Source organism: Chinchilla lanigera, unplaced genomic scaffold, assembly GCF_000276665.1.
Source record: "Chinchilla lanigera isolate Chin_1 unplaced genomic scaffold, ChiLan1.0 scaffold00139, whole genome shotgun sequence".
In the NCBI taxonomy this organism is placed as follows: domain Eukaryota; kingdom Metazoa; phylum Chordata; class Mammalia; order Rodentia; family Chinchillidae; genus Chinchilla; species Chinchilla lanigera.
In genome coordinates this window covers 2258682-2271263 of record NW_004955540.1, presented here as the reverse complement: position 1 = coordinate 2271263, position 12582 = coordinate 2258682, and the positions used below count along the sequence as shown (strand labels likewise).

Genomic DNA, 12582 nt, shown 5'->3' with positions numbered 1-12582 from the left:
CTCGAGGCCTTTATATTTAAATGGTCACAACTAGAGACCATACTCATAAGTGAAATAAATCAAACATACATGTGCAAGCACCGCATTGTGTCACTAGTGTAAAACTTGAAAGAGTTAAGTTAAACTCGGAGGTATGATAGACACTGTGAAATGATAGGAAACCACCGAAGAGTAAAGGGCTTCTGGGATGTGGGAAAAGAGAAGGGAAAGAAGGAGAAAATTTTTTTATAAAAATCCTCAGGGTTATACACCTTGGATGATTTTCCCAAGTATTTCCTCACACACTGACTTCACTGAATATGCACTACCACAAAGTGAGATAAGTTTCACTTTCCCCATTTTGCAAAAAGAGAAAACTAACTCTCAAGGAGATAGAGCAATTTTCCCCTGCATACCGTCCCATCTGTCCACCTCAGTGACTAACAACCCCACTCATGTCAGGCATTTCTGACCACGGAAATGAAGGTAAACTAAGATCCAGGGTATCTTTGACTGAGACAATAAGTAATGGAAGGAAAGGAACAATGGCTGGGGAACAGGAAGATGGGAAGACAGTTAAGCTAAGGGTTGAGGGCAGACATGGAAACTCAGCTCAGTCACTTTCTGCGACCTAGGTCAGTTTCTGCCGTCTCAACAGGAAAAGAGTCTTAGTAAGTGTGGCAAGCTGAGTAGGACATGCCCCACCATTTATGTCTGCCCATAATCTTAGTATGTGACCTTATTTGGAAATAGGGTATTTGTAGGTATAACTAAGTTCATACTAGATAAGGGTGGGCCCTAAGTCCAACAGTGTCATTATAAAAAGAGACAACACTCTGAGAAATAAAGAGATGGCAGTGCCAAACGGAGACAGAGGTTCAGTGACCCAGCTGCGAGCCAAAGCATACCAAGGCTTGCTGGGAAGAGGGAAGGAAGGATTCAGCGCTGCTGACACCATGATCTCACACTTCCAGCTTCCAAAACTGTGAATGAGAGAATAAATTTCTACTGTTTTAAAGCATCAGATTTGTAGTTGTTTTTTATGGCCATGTAGGAAAACAATAGAATAAGCAACATAGGAGGTGATGTACGTGAAGTGCGTAGGAGCCAGCAGTTAACCTACAGCCGTCTGCTTTAGTAAGGCGGGACAAGCATGTCAGCATGACCACACATCTTAGTTTGGGGTATTCTTTAGCATTAGACACATGACAACTAAATGCAGTGCGGCATCTTAAATTGGTTCATAGGACAGAAAAAGGTGAAATTCGATAAAAGCCTAGAGCTTAACTTATAACAATGCACCAACATTAGTTTTTTGGTTTTGGCAAAAGTACTATAGTAATGTAAGATTTCAAAGTGAAAGGAATGCAAAACTGGGAAAGGGACTGTATGGGAACTCTGCAACTTCTCCCTAATCCTCCAAAATTTCCCAAAGTAAAAAGTTTGTTTAAAAAGTATACATATATTTAACTGACCTACATTTATGGAGTGGGAACTATATTCAGGTTAATAGACAGGTAGCTCAAACATAAATCATTTGTTTACCACAATGAATATCACAAGCTGGGTTTCTTACGTAATCTGACGCCCCGTCTCTTGTAGAATTAAAACCCTTCATCATGTGGAGCTGAGGGAGCAGCTGCTATGAAAGGGACCCTATAAAAAACAGCTACGAATTTGGGGCCTTAAAACAATAGAAATTCCTTCTCTCACTCACAGTTTTGGAGGCTGGCAGCGTGAGATCGAGGCATCAGCCAGGCTGAATCCTTCCTTGCCTCTTCCCCCGGCAGTGCATCTCACTCCAGCACGAAGAAGTAAAAGCTCTCTCCAGATAACTGCAAAGCACAGCAGTAACTGACTTGTGCACACTCTGTCTGCCTGCACAAGTAAGGATCCTTGGAGGGTCTCCTCTGTTAGTCTGTGTTTCACAGAAGCAATGCCACCTCTCTTTTGCCCTATCTTCTGTCTCTGCGTGGAGTGTTAAGTGACTGAAATGCTAGAAACGTTAGTTTCGGCCAGAGAATGGAGTGCACCCAGAGACCCTGCTTCAGACACTGGGCCGTAACTCTCGCCCTGGAGTCCTTGTTCCTCTCATTCCCCAGCTATGCAGTGTGTCCATCTCCTCAAGCATTACCCTCTAGCACGGAGCAGTACACAGAGGGTCATGAATGACAAGTTCACGCAGGACCTTGAGGTCACAGGCAGCTGTGTAGTCCCTTTATGCCTTATAGTCATCTGTTCACATTGTCATAACAAATACCACAGTCCAGGCAGTGGCTTCAGCCGTAGAAATCTATTCCCACACCTCTGACAACTGGAGAGTCCAAGCCAAGACCGGCAGGGACCCAGGTTCCTGGTAAGGGCTCTGTCCTGGCTCACAGATGGGCGTCCTCTCACTGCCTCACACCAGCATGGAAGGCCCTGTCTCCCTTTGCTTCCCCTCAGGGCACTAACCCCATCATGAGGGCTCACACTCTCCTGCCTCGACCACACTCATAACCTCCCAAAGGCCCCTCAGCATACCACGGCCTGGGAGCCGTGCTCCGCCGTGTGGACTTCGGGGACATTTCCACTCACTGCACAATACATCTCCATAAACCACAACATAGAGAGCCCTTCCCAGTGCTCCTCACGGCCCAAGAAGTTTCTCTTTGTAATCCCATGAAACAGTGTTGGAATCCTAGCAGGTTAATTCCAATCTACCACTTCCAGTGCAACCCACGGCAAGAATAAAGACACTAAGGCTTATTTGTAGTTATGGGGAACGAAGGGGTCCTAAGACCAGCCATAGGGATGGCTATTTGGAACAAAGTCCTATATGCAGGATAGAACCCAGATTTTATTCATTTGTGAAGAAGGGAGTGGTTTGAGAATGAATGACTGTGAGAATCCTGGGAAGTAGGTGAGTGCCATCAGCTGGGCTAGGTAGAAGGCCTGAAATCACCTCCACCACATGCAGAGAGAAGGATATGCAGAAAGAGTAATCTGCATGACACAGCTGAGATAGCATCTAATGTTTTGGGGTCAGTGTTTCAGCTCTGATGTGTAATCTTTGAAGCCCCAGAAGTCATAGCCTCTATTCCCATGGCTCTGTCCCAGCTGACAACATGGAACACTGATTCACACATCCTACCTCATCCCAGCTCACTCCAGGGAGCAATAGGGGTTTGGGGAAACAAGCCTGCCATCTCCAAAGACTACCACCAGCACCTAGGCTAGACCAATATGCATTGCTTAAAACCAGTTGAAGGGGTAAGGAAAAGTCCTAGCCAGCTCAATACATATCAATACATGAAAGTAGGGTCAGGCTCAACCAAAACGGAGGCAATTGCTCCTCTTTCAAGGAAAGTTCCCCAGGTGCTCCTCCACACCACAGGGTGTAGTCTGCTTCCAAATGCTGCAGGAAAGCTGGATATGAATACTTTGTACTTAATTTATGAAATCAGACCTTCAGTGACATTCTGTACTTGGGATATGAATCCCAAGTTTAAGGAAACTGATAAAAGACCTAGACAAAAATTATATTATTAAAATTATATCTTTAAAATTATTCCAAGCATCGTCCGGACAGCAGGGGCTCTGCTCCCGCGCCGCAGTCCGCATCCTCTCTCCTGATGCAACGTGGGTGAGGCCGGTCAACTGTTCAGGCTCAGGTCACAAAAAGAAGGCAGGCCTTCCGTGCTTTCTCCCGGCCTCCTCTCAGCGATGGCGTTTTTTTGTCACGGTTCTGGAATTTGTTGATCTGCAGAAACCTGGGTTATTTATCTCATTCCACTTCTCAGGGTACTCCCCAGTGCCTGCACAAGTGTCGGCTCGCAGTTCTCTCAACCGCTCCACGCCAGTGGTGAAGCCCAACTCGGAGCCTGTGGAAAATGAAGCTGTTGCCCCAGAGTTGACCAACAGAAACCCCAGGAATCTGGAGGTCTTAGGTGCAGCCAGGAAAGAGTGGGATTGGGGGACCGTGTGACCCTCCTGCAAATTATGGCACAGGTTGCAAGTTATAAGGACTCAGTATCACATGGAAGTGCTTGTTGAGCATTGGAATGGCTGGGTTGTGGTGTCAGCGTCCACACGTGAGTGGGCTGTTAGACAGCACCTTTTAGTACCAGAAATGTGGTAGCTTATGAGAGCATAGGACAAGTGCAGGCACAGCGATGCTTAGAGGCAGGAATCAGCTTAATGGTCTACAAACCAACCTCTTGGGAAGCAGCTGCACACTCAATAAAACGCTTACAAAGTGCCATGGCAGAAGGTGGTGTGGTGCTACAGAAACCTGGGAGAATCTATGAGTGAAAGAGAGGCATTAATTTTTGTGTAAATATAAAACTACTGGCTACCATGCCATCAAAAGAAAACATCTGGAGGAAAAAGCAGCGTGGAAGTTTCACAGCAATAACATAACAGTAGAAGATTATTTGTAGTCAGGTTTGGTGTGTGTGTTCCTGTATGTGGTTTTGTTTTTTAATCAAGGACTGAGTTCTTCCCCATTTTTGGATGTGAAAGACATAATCTAAGGAATGCATCAATTATAATTTTGAAGGACAAATTAAAATTTGTAAGTTACAAAATAAAGGCATAATAACTTAAAATAAAATAAAATAAAATTATTCCAAGCATCAAAATAGCATTTAAATTCCATCACATTAATAATTTTATGCTGGGCATGGTGGCACACACCTGTAGTCTCAGCTACTCAGGAGGCTGAGGTGGGAGGATCACTTGAGTCCAGTAGTTCTGGACTGCAGTGCACTACGCCGATCACGTGTCCGCACTAAGTTCAGCATCAACATGGTGACCCCCTTGGGAGCAGGTTGCCTAAGGAGGGGTGAACCGGCCCAGGTCAGATGGAGCAGGTCAAAACTCCCGTGCTGATTAGTCGTGGGATCATGCCTATAAATGGCCACTGCACTCCAGCCTGGGCAATATAGTGAGACCCTGTCTCTTTTGAAAACTTCACAAAAGTAAAATTCTTATCTCTAATAGTTTTATTATATTATCCTGTGCTACTGAATATGTGATAAAACACACATACAATTTCTGGTGGAAATATAAATTGGCAAAAACCTTCAGAAAAGCAATTTGCTGACATGTTTTAAAAACCATAAAATGTTCCTTTGCTTTGACCTCTTAATCCTAGTTCCAGAATTTGCTCTAGGAAAATTATACTATAAAAGAAAAATTGGTTTATGTATAGAAGATGTTTACTTCCAAGCTATTTATGTAACTGCCATATTGACATAATCAAAACACAACTTTGTTGCTATTCTCCCATCATCCCACTAAAATCGATTTGGGTTTGCGGGGACAGAGCCAGTATGAGGGAAGGAGCTGGTCCTTGAACATGATTGGCTGCTGGGGTCACTGTCCCATAATGACAGTCTGGTGATCACATCCAGTCACAAACATGGTCTTTACAGAGACAATTCAACACATCCCTTCCCTATCCTAGTCAAATATTCAGTTTTCCCTCAAAAGACATCCTCACCACCACCTTCTTAGCCAGACCTGAGCTGCAGGAAGGAGAGGGGAAGTGGGGGCTCCCACACAGTTTCTTCTCTCCTGACCTCTGCCGCACAAGCCTCCTCCACTCCCCAGTGCTGTCTCGGAGCCCATGCAGAGTGGAAGAAGGCCAAAGTAAGTGGTTACACCTGAGCTACTTTAACTGGCTTCTGAGACACTGTTGAAGGTGGCTTCCTGCTCCCAGGGTGTAGCAATAATAAAACTGCCTCTCACTGTGACACTTTATATGGGATCTTTGGCAATTCCCTCTCTGGGGACCTTTCCAGTTTTTGTTTATTGTTTTTTGTTTCGTTTTTTTTTTTTTTGTCTTTTTGAAACAGGGTCTTGCTATGCAGTTTGGCTGGCTTTAAGCTCACTTTGTAGCCCAGGGTGGTCTCGAACTCACAATGATCCTCCTGCCTCAGCCTCCCAAGTGCTGGGATTACAGGCATGTGCCACCATGCCCAGCTTTTCCAGTTTTCATTCTCAGGACAAGGGAGAAGATTTCATCTTCAGGTCTTGGTCCTAGGTAATTCTTTTCCCTCAGACCTCATTGTCTGGCTTCCTGCACACTCCGGTCCTACCAAGCAAGTCTCAAAGTGACTCCGCCTCAGAGTGGGTAAGTATACTGTGTGCAGATGCACACCATGCAAGACTGCTCTAAGATTCAAAAGAGAATGAAGGCAGACGTGGTGGCGCACGCCTGTAATTCCAGCACTCGGGAGGCTGAGGCAGGAGGATCGTTGTGAGTTCAAGGCCAGCCTGGGCTACAAAGTGAGCTCAAGGCCAGCCTGAACTGCGTAGCGAGACCCTGTCTCAAAAAGACAAAAAAAAAAGGAGAATGAACTATTGGTACAACATGGGTGCAGTTCAAGAGGGTCACACTACATGAGAAAAGAAAGCTGGTCTCAGGAAGTTGCATGCATTCAATTCCATTTATACAGTGCTCTTGAAATGACAAGGTTCTGGCGATGGAGAACAGGTCCTCAGCTGCCAGGGATTGGGTTGACAGTGGAGTCTGACACAGCAGTACTGTGAAGGGAGTTTCTCTGTAGCCATGAGCCGGGTGAAGGTGTCCTGGGGTGGTGGCCATCACACACATCTGTGTGTGTGACAGGATTTTATAGGACCACACAAACACGATGTAAACACTGATGAAAAATCAAGTAAGGTCTATAGTGTACTTTGTAACATTTGTACCAATATCAGCGCCAGCTTCCTAGTTCCAGAAATGGGCCGTGCTTAGGTAAGACGCACTTGTGTGCTGGGGGAAGGGGATGAAGTGCTTGCAGGAACCCTTTCAGATTAAATTATTTCAAAATAAAAGATTTCCAAACCTGTCCTGGCTCCGTACTGTCTCCCAGGGGCCCACTCTTTGACCTCAGGACACATTCTCTTCCTTTGCTCCCCTCAGAACCCAGGGAGCACCCTCTAGCTGGTCCTCCTTTCCCTACTAGAGAAGACGGATTTCAAGTTCTGTGTGTGCTCCTGTGGAAGGTGAAGGTGCTGGCATCCTCTGCCCTGGCCCCTGGACTCACACCCCTCACCCTTCCTCCTGCGCCCCACTCTGATCACCCATGCAGTCGGTCTGGCTGAGGGGACCCAAGACTCAGCAATAGACTCGTGTGCACTTCCAGTGTGGTGAATGTTGGGGTCTTCAAGACATCCCCGCCCTCAAAGCTCTCTGAAAGTTGCTCTAGCTGGAGAGCCAGAAAGTTCCCATCTCCTCCCCAGAGGGGACCACATCCAGTGACTGGCCCCTGCCCGAGGTCAGAGACCCAGGCGCCTGCCTCAAAAGGGATGATTCCAAAGCCCATGCAAGCTCCAGAGACGCCCAGAGCCTGGCTGAGAACCATGTAGTGACTGCATCACAGCTCACCCACCTCCTCCGTCTCCTGTTGCTTTTGATCCCCCACTGGTGTAGCCCCCAAGACACTCTTCAATAAACCTCTATATGCAAACCTCAGCAGAGTTTGTCTAGGGACCCTGAGTGGTGAGCGACTCTTAATGACTTCTGTATATGACTGTCAATCTCACACTTGCTATGGATTCTGCTCCCTACTCTACTGGTGCCTGAGTCAGAGCTGGAAAAGGCAAAGCCCCCCTCAACACCCTGTAGTATTTATAATAGGAACAAATAACCACCAAAGAAAGGAATGTATTAATAAATTCTAGCAAATCCGCCTTCTGGAATATTAAATAGCCAGTAAAAAAAACTTTTCATACTTTTTTCATACCAAAACATTCCAAAAAAATAATCTGATATTTAGAAAATACAAAATTGATTTTGGATATTAAAAAAAGGAAAAAAAAAAAAAAAGGACATCTTGGAGATATCCAGAAACAAATACTTGAGTATGGAGTATATCAGGTAACACTTGCATCAATGTTAAATTTCTTGGCCATGATAATAATATAGTGATGAAGTAGAATAATGTCTTTGTTCTTAGGCAATCCTGCTTTACTATTTATAGGTGAAGTCTCATGATGTTGGCAACTTGCTTTCAAATTGTTCAGGAAGGAAAAAACATAGTTTTACTGTGAGCAAGCAGGCTCCTCTCTCCAGGCCTCATCCCTGGGCCCGATGCTCCCCCTTGTGTACCAGGAGAGCAGGAGCCATTCATCAAATGTGCTTCAAATGCCCTTCCTAGGGAGAAAACTCCCTGACTTTCAGAGAAAGCCATCCAGCCTGCACATTTTTTTTCCTTCCTTTTCTTTTTGGTACTGGAAATTGAACTCAGGACCTTGTGCTTTCTAGGCAGGCACTTGTGCCACTGAGCTATATCCCCAGCCCTACCCTTCCACTCTGAATCCCCAACCAACAGCACAGTTCCTGTGCCCTAATATGATCTGCAGGGGCTCAGAGAGTGAGTGTTAGTGTGGTGAAGGGCGGCATGGCTGGGAGGGGCTGGGGACTGCAACAGCCCTGGGCTGCACCTGAACTGGGTAATCCCTTTAAGCACTAGCTTCTTTATGTGTGAAGCAGAGATGAAAAGAGGATCTAGATCAAAAAGGACAGGAGGATTATGTGAGAGAATGCAGTCAAAACTCAGCAGGGGGCTCAGCTGAGGTCTAAATAGAGGGCAGTCTTAGTACCTATTCCTCTCTTCCTGAGGAAGCTTCTAAGAGGGCTCCATAGATGATTCCCCGCCCTCTAGTATCTGATTTGTAAACTTACTCTTTGGTGAAGACCCATTAAATATTCTTCCTACAAATAGTAAAAATAAAAACTATTGTTTAAAAACTTCCCTTTAGGGATATATACACTAAAAATGGACTTTTCAAGTTCTCTTTCAACTTTTCTGCTCCTCCATGAGCCTCCTGAGTTTTCTGCTCTTGACACTAACCTTGGCCTCCTCCAAGCCAAATCACCCATGTACTACGTCAAGGTGTCTGACAACTGTTGTCCACATGCCAGTGTCCGACACCTAACTGCTTCTTGCTCCTCCTTCATACCATTCCTCTTTTGACAAATCCTTACTAAGCATCTGCTCTGAAAGATACAGTTCTTGTTGGCTTTGAGTATACAAAATTATCAAGGCAACACCATCTCCCTGTTAGGAATTTATCATCTAACAAGCCAGACTCTAGTAGGCAAGCCAGACACGTCAGAGGGTGGCATTATGGCAGATATTAAACACAGTGCAGCAGAAAAGAAGATTTGGCTCAGATGAAGGTGGTCTGGGTTAAAATACCACACTTGCTACTGTTATAGCTTATATCTAGATGTCTTCCCAAAGCCTCATCTTTCAGGAGTGTCTTGGTTACTTTTCTCTCGTTGCTGAGACAAAATACCCAAGGCCCAAAATAAAGGAAGAAAAAGTTTATTTAGCTTACAGTTTGTGGAGGTTTCAGTCCATACTTGGCTGGCTCCAAGGCAGAAGGTAGCAAAGCAACAAGAGCAAAGGGGGGAATGGCAGCCAAACAGCAATGCAGCCACAGCAAAAAGGAGGAATGGCGCCAAGCAGCTTTTTTCTCTGCCTTACATTGTAAACAGGCTAGCCCCACCTAAGGGCGGTGTAGCTCTCACATAATCTCCATGCCCTCCTCTTCCACAGGCTCAGGATGTATACAAAGTAAGCATCCTGGCTTCCTGCTGAGGCACTTACCCAAACCGCTAGACTCCCAAGTTGACACAATGTATCAACCATAACAAGGAGTGACTGGATCATGGGTGTGTGATACTGAATCATGGATTGTATTGGGTTAGTCCACTGATTGGCTTAGCATAGTTATGGGAGTGGACGATAGATTTACGGAAGAGGGAAGACCCACCCTGGGTATGGTTGGCGCCATCCAATAGCTTTGTAGCCTTGGTGAATAAAAAGGGAAAGAAAGAAGCTTCTCTGCTTCCTGCCTCCCGTGCCATGGACTGATTCTTCTTTGCCAGGCCCCTCTGCCATACTTTCCTGCCTTGGAGCCAGCACACTATGGACTGAAACCTCTGCAAACTGTGAGCTAAAATAAACCTTTCCTCCTTTAACTTGTGGGTGAATTTTCTTCCAGCTAGGAAAAGTAAGATAGCCACATGCTAGAACTGTGAGCCTACTCAAATAAAATACCCTCTCTGGGCCTAATTATCATTATAAATGGCCTTAGGATAGGTTCCCCCAAAGCACACCTTGAAACAGAGGACTTGGTACAAATAATTTCTTGGAGAGTCAATCCTGGGGGGCACACATAGAAAGTCAAGAGAGTAAGGAAGCCAGTCAGGTTACTAAGTAGATGACCCATGGGCATGCCATGGTCGGCAGCTGGGGATCCACCCAACAAGGGCTCCCTGGGAGATGGAACTGCACCCAGCTCTGAGTTTTACCCTCGGAAGAAAGAGGAAGTGCAAGCGTTTCTCTAGTGACTCCCTCCTGTCAGCAACAGAAGGCTGGTCCAGGGTACATTAACTCCACACCTCCATCATCCCCAGGCCAGGGACAAGCATGTTAGTCCAGGGAAGCCCTGGAGTCCAGGGAAAGCCTCTCCGAGTCTCAAGGGCTTCCCTTAGGTGAGGAAGAGGGAGAAAGGCAGTTGGGTACAACACTTTCTGCTCACCACCTGAAAGAACCGGATCAGGGCACAAATGACAGAAACCCTGTGAGCAGAGCACTCACAGTGCCAATGCCCCTAAACATGAGGGCAACCTCCTTTCTGCTGGCAGTACATACAGTTCTTTGCTTCCCTGCGGACCTTCAGCTGATTCCAGTTCTACCAGATCCTTAAAACAAAGCCTCCTAGATCCACCCACCCTTTGATGGCACTCCTGACCCCCATGCATGTGTGCACAGAGGCTCCCCACTCTGCCGGCCCCAGCCTGTGGACGACGGAGGACAGCCTGCAAAATGCTATTTTCCCTCATCCCATATTTGAGAGCTTACTGTGGCCCCCTTTTGTTCCTACAAGATTCTGCCTTAAATCTCATTCATGGTTCGAGGTTCCCCAGTAGGAAAGACATCACAGGTCAGAGGCGCTCACCTCTCCAAGCCACCCACTCTGCAGACCCAAGGCCAGTGGTAAAGCAATGCCTTCATGTCACCGCCCGATTCGCTCTGCTGTGACTGTATCTTCCTTCTAGGAGGAGTAATTCTGGAGTCACAGCGGGGTTCAAATCCTGTTCCTCTGTATTACTGGTGCTACTTTGCAGCAACTATGCCCACTGCCCCATCTGAAAAATTGGGATAATAATAATTCCTACTTCATAGGGTTATTGTAAGCATTAATCTTTTTTTTTTTTTTTTACTTTTCCTTCTTTTAATGCTCCCCCATGCCTCTGCACCTCTTTTTTATGAGTGCTTTTGCTATAGGTAATAATTACATTCATCCTGGGGAAGTGGTCCCCAAAGGCATCGCATCTTGATCTTTTCTATTCCACTTCCCCACCTACCCTCTCCTCTCCCTCCCTTTCCTGGGGCAGGATTAATAATTTATATACAAGTTTGAGCAGTGCCCCACACAAAATGAGTACCCAGTGAACATTAGCTATCATTACAGAGACTGTCAGGTGCTACTTTAAGACCTTTTAAGAGACATTGGTTATGCAATAAAAGAAACATAAATATTAGTCTCTATCCTCAGTTCCTAGCACAAAGCTCGCAAAACACTTGTAATTTCCTGAGCAATAGGAGTGCTGAGAAAAACTTGTCCTAATCTATGGTCCACCCTCCGGGTTCCTGAAACAGAGCTCCTTGTAGATAGGGGCACTAGGAGTCTACCGCCATACCACCCTGAGCTCGCCCAATCACATCTGATAGGGGCACTAGGAGAATCTGATTCTCATCTTTGGTCTTTGACCCTAGTTCCTGATACAGGGCTCCTAAGACCTTTGTAATTTTCCTAGTGATAAGAGCATCTGACACAGAGCTCCTGAACCCTTGGAAATTTTGAAACTATAGGAGTGTCTCTTGTTCTAACGGGGTGACTCTTGACAGGTCCTGGTGAGCACTGGTCACTACAATGATCAGACCATGTTTAGAAGCTTGGTGTGTCCACCCCCACCTACCATTCTTCAGAGAGGAGAAAGGGGCTGGAAATGGAGTTAATCTGGACAACTGCTGAACTATGGAGTGCAAGGAGCTTCTGGGTTGGTGAACCCAGGTGGGCTAGCAGCATGGCACACCTGAACTCCATAGGGACAAAACTCATACATTCAAGACCTTCCAGTCTCACCCTATGTAGCTCTCTGCCTGGCTTTGCACACTTTTTACTCATAGAGTAAGCCAGTGAATGTTCCCAAGTTCTGTGGGCTGTCCTTGCAAGTTAATCAATCCTGAGGAGAGGGTCCTAGAGGAAAACCCAGTTTATAGCAAGTCAGTCAAAAGCGTATGAGACAACCACTGCTTGTGACTGGCATCTGAAGTAGGGTACTGAGTCAATAGGCTTAGAATTGACTGACTTCTAGGAGACACAGCTGGTGGCACTGGAAGTGAATGGCCTGCAGGGACACCCTCCGCCCCTCCAGCTAAGGAACACAAGGGCAGAGTGGAGCAGGCAGGAAGACTTTCCCGCTTGCTTGCTTTCTTCCTGCCTTTCTTTCTTTTCCCTTCTCTTCTTTCCTATCTCACATATCTGCTGTGAAGCTTTCCTCCCTGCATGAGCTCACTGGCTCCTGAGCCT

At 46.1% G+C, this 12582-nt stretch overlaps 1 pseudogene; it reads left to right on the top strand.

Moving 5' to 3' along the window:
- Nucleotides 1–434: 434 nt before the first annotated feature.
- Nucleotides 435–4272, top strand: LOC102012474 (annotated as a pseudogene).
- Nucleotides 4273–12582: the final 8310 nt, after the last annotated feature.